The sequence below is a fragment of the Papio anubis genome, chromosome 11 (genome assembly GCF_008728515.1).
Source record: "Papio anubis isolate 15944 chromosome 11, Panubis1.0, whole genome shotgun sequence".
NCBI lineage: Eukaryota > Metazoa > Chordata > Mammalia > Primates > Cercopithecidae > Papio > Papio anubis.
Window position 1 is genome coordinate 91,303,419 of NC_044986.1, and position 20,712 is coordinate 91,324,130.

General features: G+C 42.8%; 2 protein-coding genes across 21 annotated transcripts in view; one reads left to right on the forward strand and one right to left on the reverse strand.

Moving 5' to 3' along the window:
• CCNY (cyclin Y) overlaps window positions 1-20,712 on the reverse strand; it is a 310,137-nt gene that overhangs the window by 244,103 nt on the left and 45,322 nt on the right. The window lies entirely within an intron of this gene.
• The window catches only part of LOC103887425, a 115,505-nt gene that overhangs the window by 23,189 nt on the left and 71,604 nt on the right, over window positions 1-20,712 (forward strand). Inside the window, exons 3-4 of one of the 18 annotated variants that reach the window (XR_004177047.1) lie at window positions 5,782-6,077; window positions 14,369-14,812. The exons of 15 other annotated variants lie outside the window; for them this stretch is intronic. The gene's annotated coding sequence lies outside the window, so the exon portion shown is untranslated. Of the gene's footprint in view, window positions 1-5,781; window positions 6,078-14,368; window positions 14,813-20,712 lie in introns of those variants that run through there. 2 more of the 18 variants (XR_004177048.1, XR_004177049.1) reach the window with 2 other exon arrangements.

Consider the following 20,712-nt stretch of genomic DNA (forward strand, 5'->3'; position numbering starts at 1 on the left):
TGCATGTACCCCAGGATAAGATGGTCTACTAGGACGTAAAATCTATGCTTTATTTTGTCACAAAAGAGGGAAAATGGCCTGGTACCCTCACATCGTACTACATTAGACAGCCATGGGTCGGGAATGATGCATGTGGTGCCCTGAATTGGGTGTGAGGGCACCATAGTGAGAAGGATGTGGTGTCCACATGCATTAGTTTGCACAGACAGGGGTTTACAAGTACCTAATTCATATGAATTATTATTATTATTTTTTTCTGAGACGGAATCTTGCTCTGTCACCCAGGCTGGAGTGCAGTGGCGCGATCTTGGCTCACTGCAAGCTCCGCCTCCCGGGTTCACGCCATTCTCCTGCCTCAGCCTCCTGAGTAGCTGGGACTACAGGCACCCGCTACCACACCCAGCTAATTTTGTTTTTGTATTTTTAGTAGAGATGGAGTTTCACCATGTTAGCCAGGATTGTCTTGATCTCCTGACCTTGTGTTCCGCCCACCTCCACCTCCCAAAGTGCTGGGATTACAGGCATGAGCCACTGTGCCCGGCCAATATGAATTATCTTACATAGCTTTACTAAACAAACCCTTAGTCAAGTGCAAGGTAAACATAATGGCAATATAATTGATTCTAACAAGAAGGAACCAAACAAAAAAATTTTTTTAGATAGTCTTGCTCTGTTGCCCAGGCTGGAGTACAGTGGCACAATCACAGCTCACTGTGGCCACAAACTCCTGAACTCAAAGCCATCCTCCCACTTCAACCTCTCAAGTAGCTGGGACCACAGGCACACACCACCACGCTTGGCTAATTTTTAAACTTTTTGTAGAGAGGGGGTGTCCCAGGCTGGTCTTGAACTCCTGTGCTTAAGCAGTCCTCCCACCTTAACGTCCCAAAGTGTTGGGATTACAGGCATGAGCCACAACACCCAGCCAAAAAAAAAATTTTTTGTTGGGGGGGATAGGGTCTCCCTCTGTTGCCCAGGCTGGAGTGCAGTGGCACAATCTTGGATCACTGCAGCCTCGACCTCCCTGGGCTCAAGTGATCCTCCCAAGTAACTGGGACTGAAGGCACATGCCACCATGCCTAGCTAATTTCTCTATTTTTTGTAGAGATAGTCTGGCCATGTTGCCCACACTGGTCTTGAACTCCTGGGCTCAGGTGATCCACCTGCCTCAGCCTCCCAAAGTGCTGGGATTATAGGCATGGGCCACTGCACTCAACCAAAAATAAGTTTTTAATTATCAAGAACATTTGAAATATAAAATTATATCCTCTGTTTTTTGTTTTGTTAATCGAGACGGTCTTGATCTGTGGCCCAGGCTAGAGTGCAGTGGTGCAGTCATAGCTCACTGCAGCCTCGAACTCCTGGGCTCAAAGGATCCTCCTCCCTCAGCCTCTCAAGTAGCTGGGACTACAGGCACGCACCACGATGTCTAACTAACTTTAGTTATTTTGCTTTTGTAGAGACAGGATCTGGCTATGTTGATCAGCCTGGTTTCCAACTCCTGGCCTCAAGCAATCCTCCTGCCTCAGCCTCCCAAAGTGTTGAGATGATAGATATGAGCCACTGTGACTTCCAGTCCTCTGTTTTGTTTTATTTTGTTTTGTTGAGACAGGATTTCACCATGTTGCCCAGGCTGGTCTCGAACTCCTGGACTCAAGCAATCCTCCTGCCTCGGTCTCCCAAAGTACTAGGATTACAGGCATGAGCCACCATTCCTAGCCAATCATCTGTTTTTAATAGTGAACTCACCCTGGTGAATAATATACCTTGAGGTATTAGCTAATCATAGTAGTGTGTATGTATAATTTAAAACTATACATATATTAAGACAGTGCTCAAAAAGCAATCACACTACAAAGGCTAAGCAATCAAAAAAGCTTGGAGAAGACACACAAATGACCAACATTTGTATGAAAAATGCTCAGCATCACTCATCATCAGGGAAATGCAAAGCAAAACCACACCTCAGTTACAATGACTATTGACAAAAAGACAAAAAATAACAAATCCTGTTGAGGATAAAGGGAAAGGGGATATACACTGTTGGTGAGAATGTGAATTAATACAGCCGTGGAAAACTATATGAAGTTTCCTCAAAAAATTACAAATCAGAACTACCTTTGATCTAGCAAGCACACTGCTAGGTATATATCCAAAAGAAATAAGCATATCAAAGAGGTACCTGCACTCGTATGTTTATTGGAGCACGATTCACAACAGCCAAAATATCAACCCCAGTGCCTTATCAGCCAATGAATGGATAAAGAAAATGTGGTACATATACATGGTGGACTACTATTCAGCCATAAAAAAGGATGAAATCTTGTCATTTGCAGCAACATGGATGGACCTGGAGGACATTATGTGAATTGAAATAAGCCAGGTACAGAAAGACAAATACCACAAGATCTCTCTAATATGTGGGAAACTTAAACAGTTCATCTCATGGAGGTAGAGAAAAGAATGGTGGTTCCTGGCCGGGCACGGTGGTTCACACTTGTAATCCCAGCACTTTGGGAGGCCGAGGCAGGCGGATCACAAGGTCAGGAGATCCAGACCATCCTGGCTAACATGGTGAAACCCCATCTCTACTAAAAAATAGAAAAAATTAGCCAGGCGTGGTGGTGGGTGCCTGTAGTCACAGCTACTCGGGAGGCTGAGGCAGGAGAATGGCATGAACCCAGGAGGCGGAGCTTGCAGTGAGCAGAGATTGTGCACTGCATTCCAGCCTGGCGACAGAACGAGACCCTGTCTCAAAAAAAAAAAAAAAAAAAAAAAAAAAGTGTTTCCCAGAAGCTGGGAAGGGTAGAGGAAAGGGGAGATGAGGAGAGGTTAATAGGTATAAAAATACAATTAGAATAAGTTCTAGCGTTTGCTAGTACAGTAGGATGACTGTAGTTAATAGTAGTTTATTGTATATTTCAAAATAGCTAGAAGATTTGAAATGTGCCTAGCACAAAGAAATGGTAAGTGTTTGAGGGGATGGATATCCTAATATTCTGATTTAATCGTTACACATTATATGCATCTATGTAAATATCACGTGTGGCCTGTTAGCTCGGTTGGTTAGAGCATGGTGCTAACAACACTAAGGTCACGATTTCAATCACCATACAGGCCATGGGATGAGATGTTTGAGGCTTCATTTACCCGAATGAAGAGCTTTTAATTCAAGTGGTCTGAATCACCCCTGCACTGAATCCAAAATTCAGACACTCTCTTATTGGCCAGGCACTGTGGTTCATGCCTGTAATTTCAGCACTTTGGGAGGCCGAGGCAGGCAGATCACCTGACGTCAGGAGTTTGAGACCAGCCTGGGCAACATGGTGAAACCTTGTCTCTACTAAAAATACAAAAATTAGCTGGTAGAGATCACACCATTACACTCCAGCCTGGGCGACAGAGTGAAACTCTGTCTCTAAATAAATAAATAAACACATGTACTCCAGAAATATGTATAACTGTCATGTATCAATAAAAAATCCGTTTTTAACAAAGACTTGGAGGTTGGGAACAGTGACTCATGCCTGCAATCTCATCACTTTGGGAGGCTAAGACAGGAGAATCGCTTGAGCCGAGGAGTTCGAGACCAGCCTAAGCAACATAGTGAGACCTCATCTCTACAGAAAATTCAAAAATTAACTGGGCATGGTGGTGTGTGCCTGCAGTCCCAGCTACTTGGGAGAGTGAGGCAGAAGTATCTTGAGAGCAGGAGTTTGAGGCTGCAGAGAGCTTTGATGGTACCATTGCACTTCAGCCTGGGTGACACCAAGATTCTGTCTCTATGAAAAAAAACAAAAACCCACTGCTCTTCCCCTCCATCTGTCATCCCCAAGCCTCCCAGGTAGATTCTCCATCACCCAGAGGCAGGTGGGGAATTCCTCCACCCTCACAGTCCACTGAGTCCGAGTCTGCTTCCTCATAAGACCTGAGTGGTTGCTGATCTATCTCTTGTGGAGGGCTATATTCTTCCTTGAGACATTGTTTCTGTTTTCCTGATTTTCCTGTAACCATCCAAACCAATCGCTCTTTTTCCCTTTGTGGCCACTTTTCCTTTGTCCGTGAACCACTGCCTTGGAGATGTAGCCTTTCCCTCTGTATGGCTGATTCTCAAATCTTTGTCTCCAGGTTTGGCCTCCCCCATATACCCCAGTCTTTGTCTGTCCAAATGTTTACAGGATTCCCACACGTTCCCCTAAGTTTAATGTGTGTAAAACAGCACCTCCTTTCCCACCCACCTTCCCTGTTTTCCTGGCCTGGTTGAAGATCACTATTTTCAGGACTGCTGGGGCAAGGACTCTGAGATCACTCTCACACTCCCTCTCTCACTGACCATCATCAGCCAAGCTGTCACAGACACCTGTCAATATTGCCTTCAAGGGGTCCCCTAGACTTCACAGTTTCTTTTTTGTTCTTTTTGCCCCGACTCTGAGCCCTCACCAGGTCACATCTGCATGGCTGCTACTTCCTTTTGCCTGGCTGCCTTTTCTCAAGCTGAAATGAGCTCTCATCTGCCAGTAGCCCATTAGTCTCACATTATGTATGTCACTCAGGTTCCCCCACAGATGCCCTGTTCCCACTAGAATATTGACTTCATTGGGTCCCTACCCTCCACACCTCTTCTGGTCTCCCTCTCTGTCCAGACTCTCATACCTCACACACTCCTTTTCCTTCCTCCCCATGGGCTCGCTCTGTCACACAGGCTGGAGTGCAGTGACACGATCATAGCTCACTGCAGCCTCAAACTGTCAGGCTCAAATGATCCTCCCGCCTCAGCCTCCCAAGTAGCCAGGACTACAGGTGCATGTCACCATGCCCAGCTATTTTTTACTTTTCAGTTGAGATGGAGTCTCACTGTGTTGCTCAAGCTGGTCTTGAACTCCTGGGCTCAGGCGATCCTCCCACCTTGACCTCCCAAAGTGCTGGGATCACTGGCATGCATAAGCCACTGTGCCCAGCCTCCCACCTTCTCCTCTTTTGCGTGCTCTGCCATCAGGCAATCTTTGACCCTGCTCCATTCTAAGCTCTGCCATGTGTTAGTGCTTTGATCTTAGACAAGCTAACAGCTCCAAAACCTCAATTTATTTGTCCATAAAATTATTACTACCTCGACCAGGCACAATGGCTCATGCCTGTAATTCCAGCACTTTAGGAGGCCAAGGCAGGTGGATCACTTGAGGTCAGGAGTTCCAGACCAGCCTGCCCAACATAGTGAAACCCCATCTCTACTAAAATACAAAAATTAGCTGGACGTGGTGGTGGCCACCTGTAATCCCAGCTAGTCAGGAGGCTGAGGCAGGAGAATCACTTGAACCCGGGAGGCAGAGGTTGCAGTGAGCCAAGATCACACCATTGCACTCCAGCCTGGGCAGCAGAGCGAGACTCCATCTCAAAAAAAAAAAAAATTACCTTGTTCCAGCTTCGTTGAAAGGATGAAATGGCATCATGCATGGAAGGTTATTTAGCCCAGAACCTAGCACAAAGATCTTAATTGTGCCTCGTTTTAGGATTAGCAAAACGTGATTGGCAAAATCAATGTCATATGTCAAACACTGAGTTGGGTGAGTGAGTCACAGGAATAGGTGCTTAATGTTTGTTGGCTTAACAACTTGCAAGCTCTAACATAATCTCCGTCCTCTGCTAACACTATCTGACCACTCCGATGCTGAAACATTTCATTCTTCTTTAAACTCCATGTCGTTTATGCGCGTGAGCCGCCACACCCAGGCTGACTCTTTTTTTGTAATTCTTTCACATGTGTTGTTCCCTCTGTCTAACTAGTTTTCAAGTTCCTTGAGGACAAGGATCATGATATTATTATAGCTGACATTTCTTGAATGTGGACTGTGAGCCAGCATTTTAAATTTATAAACTCGCTTAACCTGCACCACAGCCTGATGAGGGAGCTTGCCGTCGTCATCCCTGAGTTATGAATCAGGAAGCAGAGGCCCAGGTTGCCAGCGTGTTACCTGAGGGCACAAGGCTAGTGAGCAGCAGCACTGAGGCACTGCAGCCCAGCCCAGCAGCGAGGTGTGTTGCCGTGTACTGCTTCCTAGGGTGCGGGACTACACACTCAGGTGAGTAGTAGAAAACTTACTCACTGATTCCCTGACTGATGGAAATGCTTATCTTTTGCAGCTACACATGCTTTTCTAGCAGATGCCTGGGCTCCTGGACATGCTGCTCTAAGGCTATTTAAGACAGCACTCCTGCCATCCTCCTGGCCCCCTAAGATAAAACTTTCTTTAAAGAGCATCCTAAATAGAACCAGATTTACACACAAAAGCCAGGATGACTCCTAGCAGATGTTTTGCTACCTGAAGGTTGTTATGTCATGTAGAAAATGAAGGAGGAAAGAAAGAAAAAAGGAAAAGAAGGGGAAGTGGGGGGAGACGGCATGTGGGAGAAGGGGTGAGAACAGTGAAGAGACTGGGGAGTACCAGAGAGACCACCTCTTCCCAAACAGCTTCTGCCATGATGCTTGCTTCACGCTAAATAACCCACAACCTTCATTCATGTGTGTGTTTGCCCTTGTGCCTTCTTGGTCCCCCAAGCATGGACAGAGTTCTGCTCAGAGAAGCTGGAATGGACCAAAAGCCAGGGAAGGGGCTGGTGGAAACCCAGGCAGGCCTCCCTCACGTGGCATGATCCTAGGAGATGGAAATATTGTACAAAGAAGCAGGATGCCTGGCACCAACTTCCATGCTGTGCTGAATGACAAATCCAAGATGGTTGGCCAGGCACGGTGGCTCACACCTGTAATCCCAGCACTTTGGGAGGCCAAGGCAGGTGGATCACTTGAGGTCAGGAGTTTGAGACCAACTTGGCCAACATGGTGAAACCCCGTCTCTACTAAATATACAAAAATTAGCCAAGTGTGGTGGCGTGTGCCTGTAATCCCAGCTACTCGGGAGGCTGAGGCAGGAGAATCACTTGAACCTGAGAGGTGGAGGCTGCAGTGAGCCGAGATTGCACCATTGCACTCCAGGCTGGGCGACAGAGTGAGACTCTGTCTCAAAAAAAAAAAAAAAAAAAAAAAGGCATATGAAAGATGAATTTTAAGTACAAAATTACACAGGATGTGTTACTATACTGGAAACTAACTTTGGAAAATAGGAGTAGATTTCCTGCACCTTTTATCAACTCCTTCTATGATAGAAACGAAACCCACTCTAATGATCCCAAGCCTATCTGTGAAGTCTTACAAGGGGCCAGACTGGCAGCACCATCCACAGGGACATTACCTCTAAGAATCATATATCAAGAGCCAGATCCCAATCAGGAAATTTCTTCCACCATTGTCAGTGCAAAGGGCACTCAGCAAGCATCTTTTCCAAATGGACATCTACCCAGAAGTAGCCACATATCCCAATCATCAATACTCAGAAACAAGAAGATATTAGAACTGTTCTTTCTTTCTTGCAGGGGCAAAAATAGGGAGGATTAGGAAGATGAAGCCATGGCATTGAATCATAAGTAGCACAAATCTTACCTAATCTTTGTCTCATTTAACTGGGTAAACAGCAGCTCTGACACGATTATATGCCCCCAGATGCTGCTGTGACATTGCTAGGTTACAGTGAACACAGTATCAGCTGATGCCATTGGAATAAACATGTGCAGATTTCCAAAACCAAAGTGTTTGCATGTAATATATATTTCATGTTCCTGTCCCCTCAAGCCTGTGTTGAAGCTGATTTCATGTAACATCCTCTAGACTTTAAGGAACATCACTCCGCATTTCAAAGAGTAACAGCATGTATTTTTACAATTTACTCCTTAGCAGGGGGGAACTACAGCATTAACTGTAGGAAATTTTTCTCTTGCACAATAAACCAAAAGCTTTGTAAACATAAAATGACAATTTTCATTAGAAAGCACATTTACTTTTGGTATTGCCAGTTACATAAAGGATAAATGTCTTCGGGCAAAAGGACACCTGGCCATAACATTTTCCTGACAAGTCTGGCTCCAGTTTTCTCCAAGCAATGTCAGGTTTTATATTTTTCCAAAAGAGACAAATGGGAATGCCTCATGAATTGTTCCTGTAGATTTTTAGTCCAATACTACCTGACACTTGTATATTAGGCTCCTAAATACTATGTAACACAGCAACAGTGATGAGAGTCACTACTCTTAGACCACACTTGAATTAGTGTCTCTTCCATCCACCCACTTTTTTTGGCTCTTCTTCCTCTGATCTCCCGTCTTGAGGCTCAGCACTCCCCCTAACACTCTAGTGGTTCTCAACCTGGGCAATTTTGTCCCCAGGAGACATTTTTGGTTGTTGCAACTAGGGGATGCCACTGGCATCTAGTGGGTACAGGTCAGGGATTCTGCTAAACATCCTACAAGGCACAGGACAGCCCCCCAAAACAAAAATGATCTAGCTCCACATGCCAATAGTACTGTGGCTGAGAAAACCTGCAATATGCTAACAAAACCACTTTTAATTAAAAGAATATTGCGGCACTATTCACAATAGCAAAGACTTGGAACCAACCCAAATGTCCATCAGTGATAGACTGGATTAAGAAAATGTGGCACATATACACCATGGAGTACTGTGCAGCCATAGAAAAGGATGAGTTCATGTCCTTTGTAGGGACATGGATGAAGCTGGAAACCATCATTCTGAGCAAACTATCGCAAGGACAGAAAACCAAACACTGCATGTTCTCACTCACAGGTGTGAATCGAACAATGAGAACACTTGGACACAGGAAGGGGAACATCACACACCGGGGCATGTCATGGGGTGGGGCGGAGGGGGAGGGATAGCATTAGGAGATATACCTAATGTAAATGACGAGTTAATGGGTGCAGCACACTAATATGGCACATGTATACATATGTAACAAACCTGCAGGTTGTGCACATGTACTCTAGAACTTAAAGTATAATAATTTAAAAAAAAAGAAGAAAAAAGCCTTTTCAAGAATTTACAATGGCTCTTATTAGATTATAAATTGTAACTTCCTCAGCCTTACTTTCAACACCTTTCCCAATCCATTTCTAACCTACCTGTCACCTGAACTGAGCAAACCTGTGCTGAGCTACCCCATGTGCAGGAGCTGTGAAGGTACTAAAAGAGGAAGAGGGGTCGGTGCTTTCCAGAAGCCCGTCCACGGGTGCAGGAGACAAGAAACTGGAGCATGTGGCTAGCACCCAGTAGGTATCAGGAATGGTCTTTCCTTTCTTCCTAATTGGCTCTAATTCCAGGCTATGATGGGTGGGTAAAGAGTGGTGGAACCTAGTCTCTTCCCCACATCATAATCTGTGCTCTTGTTTGTCTTTTAATCTATTAGGAAAATTTGAAAGACTAGGTTTTTTTCTATTTGACATGTACCTACCTTTCTTTCCTTCCTTCCTTCCTTCCTTCCTTCCTTCCTTCCTTCCTTCCTTCCTTCCTTCCTTCCTTCCTCTTTTCCTTCCTTCTTTCCTTCCTCTTTTCCTTCTTTCCTTCCTTCCTTCCCTCTTTTTTTTTTTTTTGAGACAGAGTTTCACTGTTGTCGCCCAGGCTGGAGTGCAGTGGCGCGATCTTGGCTCACCGCAACCTCCACCTCTGAGGTTCAAGGGATTCTCTTGCCTCAGCCTCCCGAGTAGCTGGGATTACAGGCATGTGCCACCACGTCCAGCTAATTTTGTGTTTTTAGTAGAGATGGAGTTTCTCCATGTTGGTCAGGCTGGTCTCGAACTCCTGACCTCAGGTGATACGCCCACCTCAGCCTCCCAAAGTGCTGGGATTACAGGCACGAGTCACCGCTCCTGGCCTTCTTTCCTCTTTCTTTTTAAGAAACAGGGTGTTTTGCCTGTAATCCCAGCACTTTGGTAGGCCGAGGCGGGAGAATCACCTGAAGTCAGGAGTTTGAGACCAACCTGATCAACATGGAGAAACCCCATCTCTACTAAAAATACAAAATTAGCCAGGCGTCGTGGCGCATGCCTGTAATCCCAGCTACTCAGAAGGCTGAGGTGGGAGAATTGCTTGAATCCGGGACATAGAGGTTGCGGTAAGCTGAGGTTGTGCCATTGCACTCCAACCTGGGCAACAACAGTGAAACTCAGTCTCAAAAAAAAAGAAACAGGGTCTTACTCAGTCACCCATACTGGAGTACGGTGGTGCAGTCATGGATCACTGCAGCCTGAAATCCCTGGGCTCAAGTGATCCTCCTGCCTCAGCTTCCCAAGTAGCTGGGACTACTGGTTTGTGCCACCACACCCAGGTAATTATTTTTATTTTTATTTTTGTAGAGATAGGGTCTCACTATGTTTCCCAAGCTAGTCTCGAATTCCTGACCTCAAGCAATCCTCCTGCCTCGGCTTCTGAAAGTTCTGGGATTACATGCATGAGCCACCATGCCCAGCCTCCTTACCTTTATAATTTCTTTTTTTTTTTTTTTTTTTTGAGACGGAGTCTCGCTCTGCCGCCCAGGCTGGAGTGCAGTGGCCGGATCTCAGCTCACTGCAAGCTTCGCCTCCCGGGTTCACGCCATTCTCCTGCCTCAGCCTCCCGAGTAGCTGGGACTACAGGCGCCCGCCACTGCGCCCGGCTAGTTTTTTGTATTTTTTAGTAGAGACGGGGTTTCACCTTGTTAGCCAGGATGGTCTCGATCTCCTGACCTTGTGATCCGCCCGTCTCGGCCTCCCAAAGTGCTGGGATTACAGGCTTGAGCCACCGCGCCCGGCCCCCTTTATAATTTCTAACAAATATTGTTTTAGTTACACTGAATAAGCATGCCGTACTTACAAGAAGCTTTTATGCTAGCATGTCTCAAAATGTTTTAGCAATTTTCTACTCAGCTTTATCTGTTCATGATCTCTCTGCTCTTGCTACTAATTGAGAAATTAATATTGTTCTCAGTGGCTATGATGTAGATTGAATTGTTCAGCCACAGATTTTTCATCCTGAGATGCCCTTGGGTGCCTGCTAGTTGTTTTTCTTAGGTTAGCTGTTTTGTTCTTCATTTTAAAACATTAACATGTCAGGCCGGGCGCAGTGGCTCATGCCTGTAATCCCGGCACTTTGGGAGGCTGAGGCGCGTGGATCACCTGAGGTCAGGAGTTCGAGACCAGCCTGGCCAACATGGAGAAACCCTGTCTCTACTAAAAATACAAAAATTAGCCGGGCATGGTGGTGCGTGCCTGCAATCCTAGCTACTCAGGAGGCTGAGGCAGGAGAATCGCTTGGACCCAGGAGACGGGAGGTTGCAGTGAGCCGAGATCGCGCCATTGCGCTCCAGCCTGGGTGACAGAGCAAGTCTCTATCTCAAAAAAAAAAGATTAACATGTCAAAGTATTAACCTGCTGTTTTGATAGAAAAATAGCAATGTGCAATGAGGACGGGTGCAGTGGCTCACACCTGTAATCCCAGCACTCTGGGAGGCTGAGGCAGGTGGGTCATGAGGTCAGGAGATCGAGACCATCCTGGCCAAATTGGTGAAACCCCATCTCTACTAAAAACACAAAAATTAGCCAGGTGTGGTGGCGTGTGCCTGTAGTCCCAGCTATTCAGGAGGCTGAGGCAGAGAATCGCTTGAACCTGGGAGGTGGAGGTTGCAGTGAGCCAAGATCACGCCATTGCACTCCAGCCTGGTCAACAAGAGCAAAACTCCGTCTCAAAAAAAATAAATAAAATAAAAATAACAATGAAGGCTGGGTGGGGTGGTTCACGCCTGTAATCCTAGCATTTTGGGAGGCCAAGGCAGGCAGATCGCTTGAGCCCAGGAGTTTGAAACCAGCCTGGGCAACATATTGAGACCCTGCCTACAAAAAAACCAAAAATTAGCGAGGGATGGTGGCCTGCAGCTGTAGACCTGTTATCCCAGCTACTCAGGAGGCTGAGGCAGGAGGATCACTTGAGCCCAGGGAGATCAAGGCTGCAGTGAGCCGTGATCGTGCCACTGCTCTCCAGGCCTGGGTGACAGAGTGAGACCCTGTCTCAAAACAAAACGAAACAAAAGACAGCGATGAAAACAGGCTTCTAATTAAAAAAATAAGAAAAGACTGCTAATTTGTCAGGCTCAAATATCCCATGTGTTTAGGAAGTAAGAGAAATACCATGCATAAAAGCTCTGTGCAGCCAAGAACATCTGCAAAATGATTATCACTTTGCCAAGGACCACATAGAAGTGAAGTGACTTCATTTTACCTTCACTTTCCTGGGTAGGATATAAGCAATTCTATTATGAAACATTTCCAGGAAAGTCTTCACACTGTCTCTCAGACAACCCTTTCTAGTGTTAATGGAAAGGGCTAGAAACACATTTCAACCCATATTCAAAACTGGGCCTTCCGTCATGTCTACACACATTGGCCGTATATCTGTTAAACAATGAATATTATACTTGTATTCAGGCAAAAATTGCTCTGAAAGCTAATATATGTTGTAGTTAAGATCTCGGCCCTGATGCCGGATTATCTGAGTTTGAATCCTTGTGTGATCTCTCTAAAGCATCTTTTCGCCTATTTAAATGGGTATGATAGTTGGGCATGGTGGCTTATGCCTATAATCCCAGCACTTTAAGAGGCTGAGGCGGGCGGATCACTTGAGGTCAGGAGTTTGAGACCAGCCTGGCCAACATGGTGAAACCTTGTCTTTACTAAAAATACAAAAAAAATTAGCCAGGCATGGTGGTGGCTGCCTGTAGTCCCAGCTACTCGGGAGGCTGAGGCAGGAGAATCACTTGAACCTAGGAGGCAGAGGTTGCAGTGAGTTGAGATCGCGCCACTGCACTCCAGCCCGGGCGACAAGAGCAAAACTCCATCTCAATAATAATAATAATAATAATAATAATAATGGAATGAATATTAGAATACTAGCTTGAATAAATAATGGAGCTTACATTAGAAGTCTGAACAAACAGCATATTTGCTTTGAAAATGTTCTAAGCAGTATGTCTGCAAGCACATGTAACCCACTGAGTAAAGCAGTTGTTAAGCAGAAAATAAACATAGATTTTTAATGAACCATATGGCAATGATAAATTAAAAAAATTGTACAAGCGAATGCAAAAATAAAGGTCTAAGAAAAACAAATATGAGAGAAGACTACTGCTTCTGGTCATGAAGCAGTAACTGGTACTGGACTTGCCCTACTGCAATAAACAGCAGGACACTAGATAAGATATATGAAACAATTGTTTCAGACACTGAACAACAGACAAAGCAGAACTGTAACCCCCAAGAGAAATGAAACAAGGCAAGACCCACGCTCACCCCAGCTTTCTTTCTGAAGCTGTTTTGCAGATTGTGATACAGGAGGGTAACTCAGGCAGGGCGTGGCAGCCTTGCTGCCTTGATGAGACAGAGCAGAAGTAGGGACGGGGGGAGGGCAACTGGAATTTCTAGGGCAGGGTACCGCAGATGAGTAAGCTAGACAGAGCAGGAGCTAGAAATCCGCATGGGAGCCCTCTTGCATCTTTGGCTCATGTACAACGTAAAACTCTGTGAGGCCAAGCAAAGAGCATCCACTAGGAAACTAAGAGGAGCAGTCCCCAGAGATCTGAGAGGTGTTCAGGTTCTGAACAGACAAAGCCTAAAGACCTTGAAAGTATATGGTTCGGAAAATTTATGTGATTGTAGGAGTGGCATCATATTATTTGAAGGTACACTGATAAACTGAAGACGTATTCCATAAACCTATAGCAACCATTTTTTTTAAAAAAAGGAGTGTTATTCGCCAATGGAGAAGATAAAATGAAATATCGAAAAATACTCAACTAATCCAAAAAGGCAGGAAAAGAAGAAAAAAATAAAAACGTATGGTATAAATAGAAAACAAATAGCAAGACAGTACAGTTAAACCTAACCATATCAGTAATTATACTAAATGAATATGAATTAAACATTCCAATTATAAATCAAAGATTATCCAATTGGGTAGTAAAGTAAGATCTGACTCTCTGGTGTCTACAAGAAATCCACTTTATACAGACACAAGAATGTTAAAAGTAAAAGGATGGAAAAAGGTGAACATGAGACATAAGAAAGGTGGATTGACTGTATTCATTTCTGGCAAAACACACTTTAGGACAAGAAATATTACCAGACCTAAGGAGGGACATTTCACAATGATAAACTATCAACTCACTAAGAAAAAATAACATTCCTAAATGTGAATGCACCCAGTTGTAGAACTTCAAAAGACCTGAAGCAAAAACTGACAGAATTTGAAAGGGAAAAAAGACAAATCCATAATTTAAGTTGCATATTTCACCACCTTCTCTTCATGATTGGTAGAAATAGCAGACAGAAAATTGGTATGAATACAGAACACTTGAACAGCGCTATCAACTAACTGGATCCAATTAACTTTTACAGAACACTGCACCCTGCAATGGCAGACTAAACAGTGTTTTCATTGCAGATTCATTCATCATATGCTGGGCCATGAAAACTAATCTCAATAAATCGAGCAGGATTGAAATCACATACTGGGCTTCTCCAACAAAACGCAATTTAATTAGAAATCAGTAACTGAAACTAGAACTCTTCTACATTGCTGGTAAGAATGTGAAATGTTACAATCACTTTGAAAACAGTTGTCATTTTTTTAAAACATGAAGTCAAACATATAAACAATTGTACTTCTTGGTGTTTACCCAAGAAGAATGAAAACATATGTTCATTACAAAACATATACATAAATGATTTTAATCATCTTTATAATTTTCATAAACTGGAAACAACCAATCCAAATATTCATCAATAGATAACTAGATAAACTAACTACAGTTAAAACAAATTAAAAAACCAATGAGGCCAGGTACAATGGCTCATGCCTGTAGTCTCAGCACTTTGAGAGACTGAAGTGGAGGACCTCATGAAGCCAGGAGTTTGAGACCAACCTGAGCAACATAGTGAAACCCTGTCTCCACAAAAAATTTAATAAAAAAAATTAGCCAGACATGGTGGCACTCACCTGTAGTCCTAGCTACTCAGGTGGCTGAGGCAAGGAAGATTGCCTGAGCCCAGGAGTTTGAGGCTGCAGTGAGCCATGATAGCGCCACTGTACTCCAGCCTGAGCAACAGAGCAAGACCCTGTCTCTGTTTTTTAAAAAAGAATGGAATAATACTCAGCAGTAAAAATGAGCAAACTACTAACATGTACAAACATTGACAAATCCCTGAAACATGCTGAGAGACCAGACATAAAGAGTATATTGTTATGATTACATTTATAGAAAATTCTAGAAAATGTAAAACTAATCAATAGTGACACAAAGCAAATCAGTCATTCCCTGGTGCCAAGAGTTGGGTTGGGATTGTTGCAAGGGGACATGAAGGAACTTTGGGGGATGATGGAAATGTTCTGTATCTTGAATATGGTGAGATTATATTTGTGAAAACTCATTGAAAGGTGCACCTAAAGTGGGTGTGCTTATTTTATGTTAATTACACTTCAACAGATTTCTGTTCCATTGGTCTATGTGTCTGTTTTTGTACCAGTGCCATGCTGTTTTGGTTACTGTAGCCCTGTAGTATAGTTTGAAGTTGAGTAATATGATGCCTCCAGCTTTGTTCTTTTTGCTTAGAAGTCCCTTGGCTATTCAGGCCCTTTTTTTTTTTTTTTTTTTTTTTTAATAAGAATTTGTTTTTGTTGTTGTTGTTGAGACAGGGTCTCGCTCTATCGCGCAGGCTGGAGCTGCAAGCTCCACCTCCTGGGTTCAGGCCATTCTGCCTCAGCCTCTCGAGTAGCTGGGACTACAGGTGCCTGCCACCACGCCCAGCTGATTTTTTTGTATTTTTTTTAGTAGAGATGGGGTTTCACTGTGTTAGCCAGGATGGTCTCGATCTGCTGACCTCGGGATCCACCCATCTTGGCCTCCCAAAGTGCTGGGACTACAGGTGTGAGCCACCGCGCCCAGCCCATAAGAATTTTTAAATAGTTTTTTCTAGTTCCATGAAGAATGTCATTGGTAGTTTGATAGGAGTAGTGTTAAATATGTAAGTTGCTTTGGGCAGTATGGTCATTTTAATGATACTGATTCTTCCTATCCACAAGCATGGAATATTTTTTCCATTTGTTTGAGTCATCTCTGATTTCCTTAAGCAGTGTTTTGTAATTCTTCTTGTAGGATTTTTTACCTTGCTGGTTAGCTTCTTAGGTATTGTATTCTTTTTGTGGCAGTTGTGAATGGGATTGCATTCCTGATTTGGCACTCAGCTTAGATGTTGTTGGTGTTTAGGAATGCTATTGATTTTTGTATGTTAATTTTGTATCCTGAACTTTGCTGAAGTTCTCAGATCAAGGAGTTTTAGGGCAGAGACTATGGGATTTTCTAGATATAGAATCATATCATCTGCAAACAGGGATAGTTTGACTTCTTCTCTTCCTATTTGGATGCCTTTTATTTCTTCCTTCTGCCTCATTGCTCTGGCCAGGACTTCCAGTACTATATTGAATAGGAGTGGTTCCTTGTCTTGTGCCGGTTTTCAAGGGGAATGCTTCCAGCTTTTATCCATTCAGTATGATGTTGGCTATGGGTTTGTCATAGATAGCTCTTATTATTTTGAAGTATATTCCTTCAATGCCTTGTTTCTTATTGAGAGTTTTTAACATGAAGGGATGTTGAATTTTATCAAAAGCCTTTCTCCATCTCTTGAGATAATTATGCTTTATTTTTTTTATGTGTTTGTGTGATGAATCACATTTATTGATTTGCATGTGTTGAACCAATCTTTTTTTTTTAATTTGTATATATTTTTTCTTTTTTTTTTTTTTCTTTTTGTGTTGAACCACCCTTGCATCCCAGGGGTAAAGTCTACTTGATCATGGTGGATTCGCTTTTTGATGTACTACTGGATTCAATTTGCCAGTATTTTGTTAAGGATTTTTGCATCCATGTTCATCAAGGATATTGATCTGAAGATTTTTTTGTTGTTGTGTCTTTGCCAGGTTTTGGTATCCGGATGACTCTGGCCTCATAAAATGAGTTGGAGAGGAGACTGTCCACAATTTTTGGAATAGTTTCAGTAGGAATGCTACCAGCTCTTCTTTATACATCTGGTAGAATTCAGCTGTGAATCCATCTGGTCCTGGGCTTTTCTTGGTTGGTAGGCTTTTTATTACTGCTTCAATTTCAGAACTCATTATTAGTCTATTCAGGGATGCAATTTCTTCCTAGTTCTATCTTGGGAGGTGGTATGTGTCCAGGAATTTATCCATTTCTTCTAGATTTTCTAGTTTGTGTGCATAGGGTTTTTGTATTTCTCTGTAGATGGTGGTAATTTCATCTTTCTCATTTCTAATTGTGTATATTTGGTTCTTCTCTCTTTTTTCTTTTTTTCTTTTTTTTTTTCTGACAGAGTCTCACCCTGTGGCCCAGGCTGAAGTGCTGTGATGCGATCTCGGCTCACTGCAACCCCACCTCCCAGATTCAAGCAATTCTCCTGCTTCAGCCTCCCAAGTAACTGGGATTACAGGTATGCACCACCACACCCCACTAATTTTTATATTTTTTAGTCAACATGGGGTTTCTCCATTTTGGCCAGGCTGGTCTCAAACTCCTGGCCACAAGTGATCCACTTGCCTCGGCCTCCCAAAGTCCTGAAATTACAGACATGAGCCACCCGTCCCAGACTCTTTTTTCTTTATTAGTCTAGCTAGTGGTTTATCTTACTAACTTTTCCAAAGAAACAATTCCTGGGTTCATTGATCTTTTGTATGGTTTTTTGCTTCTCAATTTCCTTCAGTTCAGCTCTGATTTGGGTTATTTCTGGTCTTCTGCTAGATTTGGGTTTGGCTTGCTGTTGCTTGTCCAGTTCTTCTAGTTGTGATATTAGGTTGTTAATTTGAGATCTAACTTTTTGATGTGGACGTTTAGTGCTATTAAGATAAAATTCCCTCAACACTGCCTTAGCTATGTCCCTGGAGAGTCTGGTATGCTGTATCTTTGTTCTCATTAGTTTCAAATAATTTCTTGATGTCTGCCTTAATTTCATTATTTACCCAAAAGTCATTCAGGAGCAGAACAATCAAATATCTATCAACAGAGGAATGGATAAACAAAATGTAGTTTGTATATATAGTGGAATATTATTCAGCCTTAAAAAGAAATGGAGTTTTGACATGTGATATGATATGGATGAACTTTGAAAAGATTAAACTAAGTGAAATAAGCCAGACACAAAAGGACAAGTATTGTATGAATATTCATAGAGACATAAAGTAGAATAGACGTTATCAGGGGCTGGGAGTAGGGTAAAATGGTGATTTGTTGATTAATGGGTATAGAGTTTCTGTTTGTGGTGATGAGGCCAGGGGCGGTGGCTGAAGCCTGTAATCCCAGCACTTTGGAAGGCAGAGGCGGGCAGATCACCTGAGGTCCGGAGTTTGAGACCAGCCTGACCAACATGGAGAAACCCTGTCTCTACTAAAAAGTACAAAATTAGCCAGGCGTGGTGGCACATGCCTATAATCCCAGCTACTCAGGAGGCTGAGGCAGGAGAATCGCTTGAACCCGGAAGACAGAGGTTGCGGTGAGCCAAGATCATACCATTGCACTCCAGCTTGGGCAACAAGAGCGAAACTCCATCTCAAAAATAAAAATAAAAAAGAGTATTATAAGGGATAACTTGTTTACAAATATCTGTATGCCAACAAATTAGATAACTTTATTTATTTATTTTGGAGACAGGGTCTCACTCTGTTGTCCAGGCTGGAGTGCAGTGGTGCAGTCTCGGCTCACTGCAGCCTCCGCCTTCAAGGTTCAAGCAATCCATCTGCCTCAGCCTCCTAAGAAAACTGGGACTACAGGTGTGAGCCATCACACCTGGCTAAAAGTTAAATAACTTAGATGAGATAGACAGATGCCTAAAAAGCCACAACTACTGAAACTGGCTCAAGAAGAAAGGGACAATTTAAATAAATCTATAACAAAGAGATTGAATTAATCATCAGAAAACTACCACGATGAAAATTCCAGGCCCAGGTAACCTCACTTGTGAATTCTACCAAACACTTAAATAGTAATTAATACCAATTCTTCACCAACTCTTCCAAAAAATAAAAGGGTATAAAACACTTTCCAAATTATTCTATTATGCCAGTATTACCCTCATACTAAATCCCAACAATATCACTAGAAAGCATCTGTCGAGTATAGATGTAAACATCCTGAACAAAATACTAGAAAAGTGAAACCAGCAACATATAAAAAGATTTATGCCTCATGACCAAGTGGGATTTATCCCAGATATGCAAAGGTGGTTTAACATCTGAATATCAGTTAATGTAATACATGATACCAATAGAATAAAGGACAAAAAACACAAGATTATCTCAATAGCTGTAGAAAAAAAGCATTTGATGAAATGTAACAATCTTTCATAATAAAAACATTCAATAAACTAGGAACAGAAGGGAACCTTCTCAACCTGATAAATGACATTTATGAAAAACCCACTGTTAGCATTACACTTAATGGTAAAAGACTAAATATTTTCACTCTCAGATCAGGAATAAGACAAAGATATCTGCTCTCATCACTTCTATTCAGTATTATACTAGAGGTTCTAGCCAGGATAATTATAAGAAGTAAAAACATCCAGATTGGGAAGGAAGAAGTAAAATTATTTCTATTAGCAAATGCAATGATCTTGTATCTAGAAAAATCCTAAGGAGCTTAATAAAAAAAGAAAAAAAAAAGCCTTAAAACTGAGGTATGAGTTCTGAAAAGTTTCAGGATAAAAGATCAACATACAAATATCAATTGTGCCAGATGCAGTGGCTCATGCCTGTAATCCAAACACTTTGGGAAGCTGAGGCGGGCAGATCATTTGAGGTCAGGAGTTCAAGACCAGCCTGACCAACATGGTGAAAGCCTGTCTCTACTAAAATACAAAAAGTAGCTGAGTGGTGGTGTGTGCCTGTAATCTCAGCTACTCAGGAGGCTGAGGCAGGAGAATTGCTTGAACCCAGGAGGTTGCAGTGAGCTGAGATCGCACCATCACACTCCAGCCTGGGGGACAAGAGCAAGACTTCGTCTCCAAAAAAAAAAACAAAAACAAAAAACACTCTTAGAGGATAATATTAGGCAGTGGTTTCTTAGATATGACACTGAAAGCATAGGCAATGAAAGAAAAAAAGATAAACTGGACACCATAAAAATTCAAAACTATTGGCGGGGCATGGTGGCTCACACCTGTAATCCCAACACTTTGGGAGGCCAAGGAGGATGGATCACCTGAGGTCAGGAGTTTGAGACCAGCCTGGCCAACATGGTGAAACCCCGTCTCTACTAATAATACAAAAGTTAGCCAGGCACGGTGGTGAACGCCTGTAATACCAGCTACTCGGGAGGCTGAAGCAGGAGAATTGCTTGAACGCAGGAGGCAGAGGTTGCAGTGAGCCAAGATCATGCCACTGCACTCCAGCCTGGGCGACAAGAGTGAAACTCCATCTTCAAAACATAAAAATAAAAAAAATTAAAAATGAAAAACTATTGTTCTCCAAAAGATACCATCAAAAAAATTTAAAAACAACCCACAAAATGGGGAGAAAAATCATTTCTTGGATGAGGGGCTTGTATATAGAATATATAAAGAACTCTTATAACTCAATAATAAAAAGACAAATCATGGAAGTAAAAATGGGCAAACATTTTGAATTTCTCCAAAAAAGATGCGTAAATGGCCAATAAACCATGAAAAGATGCAACACTATTAGCTATCAGGGAGATGGAAACCAAATCCACGATGAGATGGCAC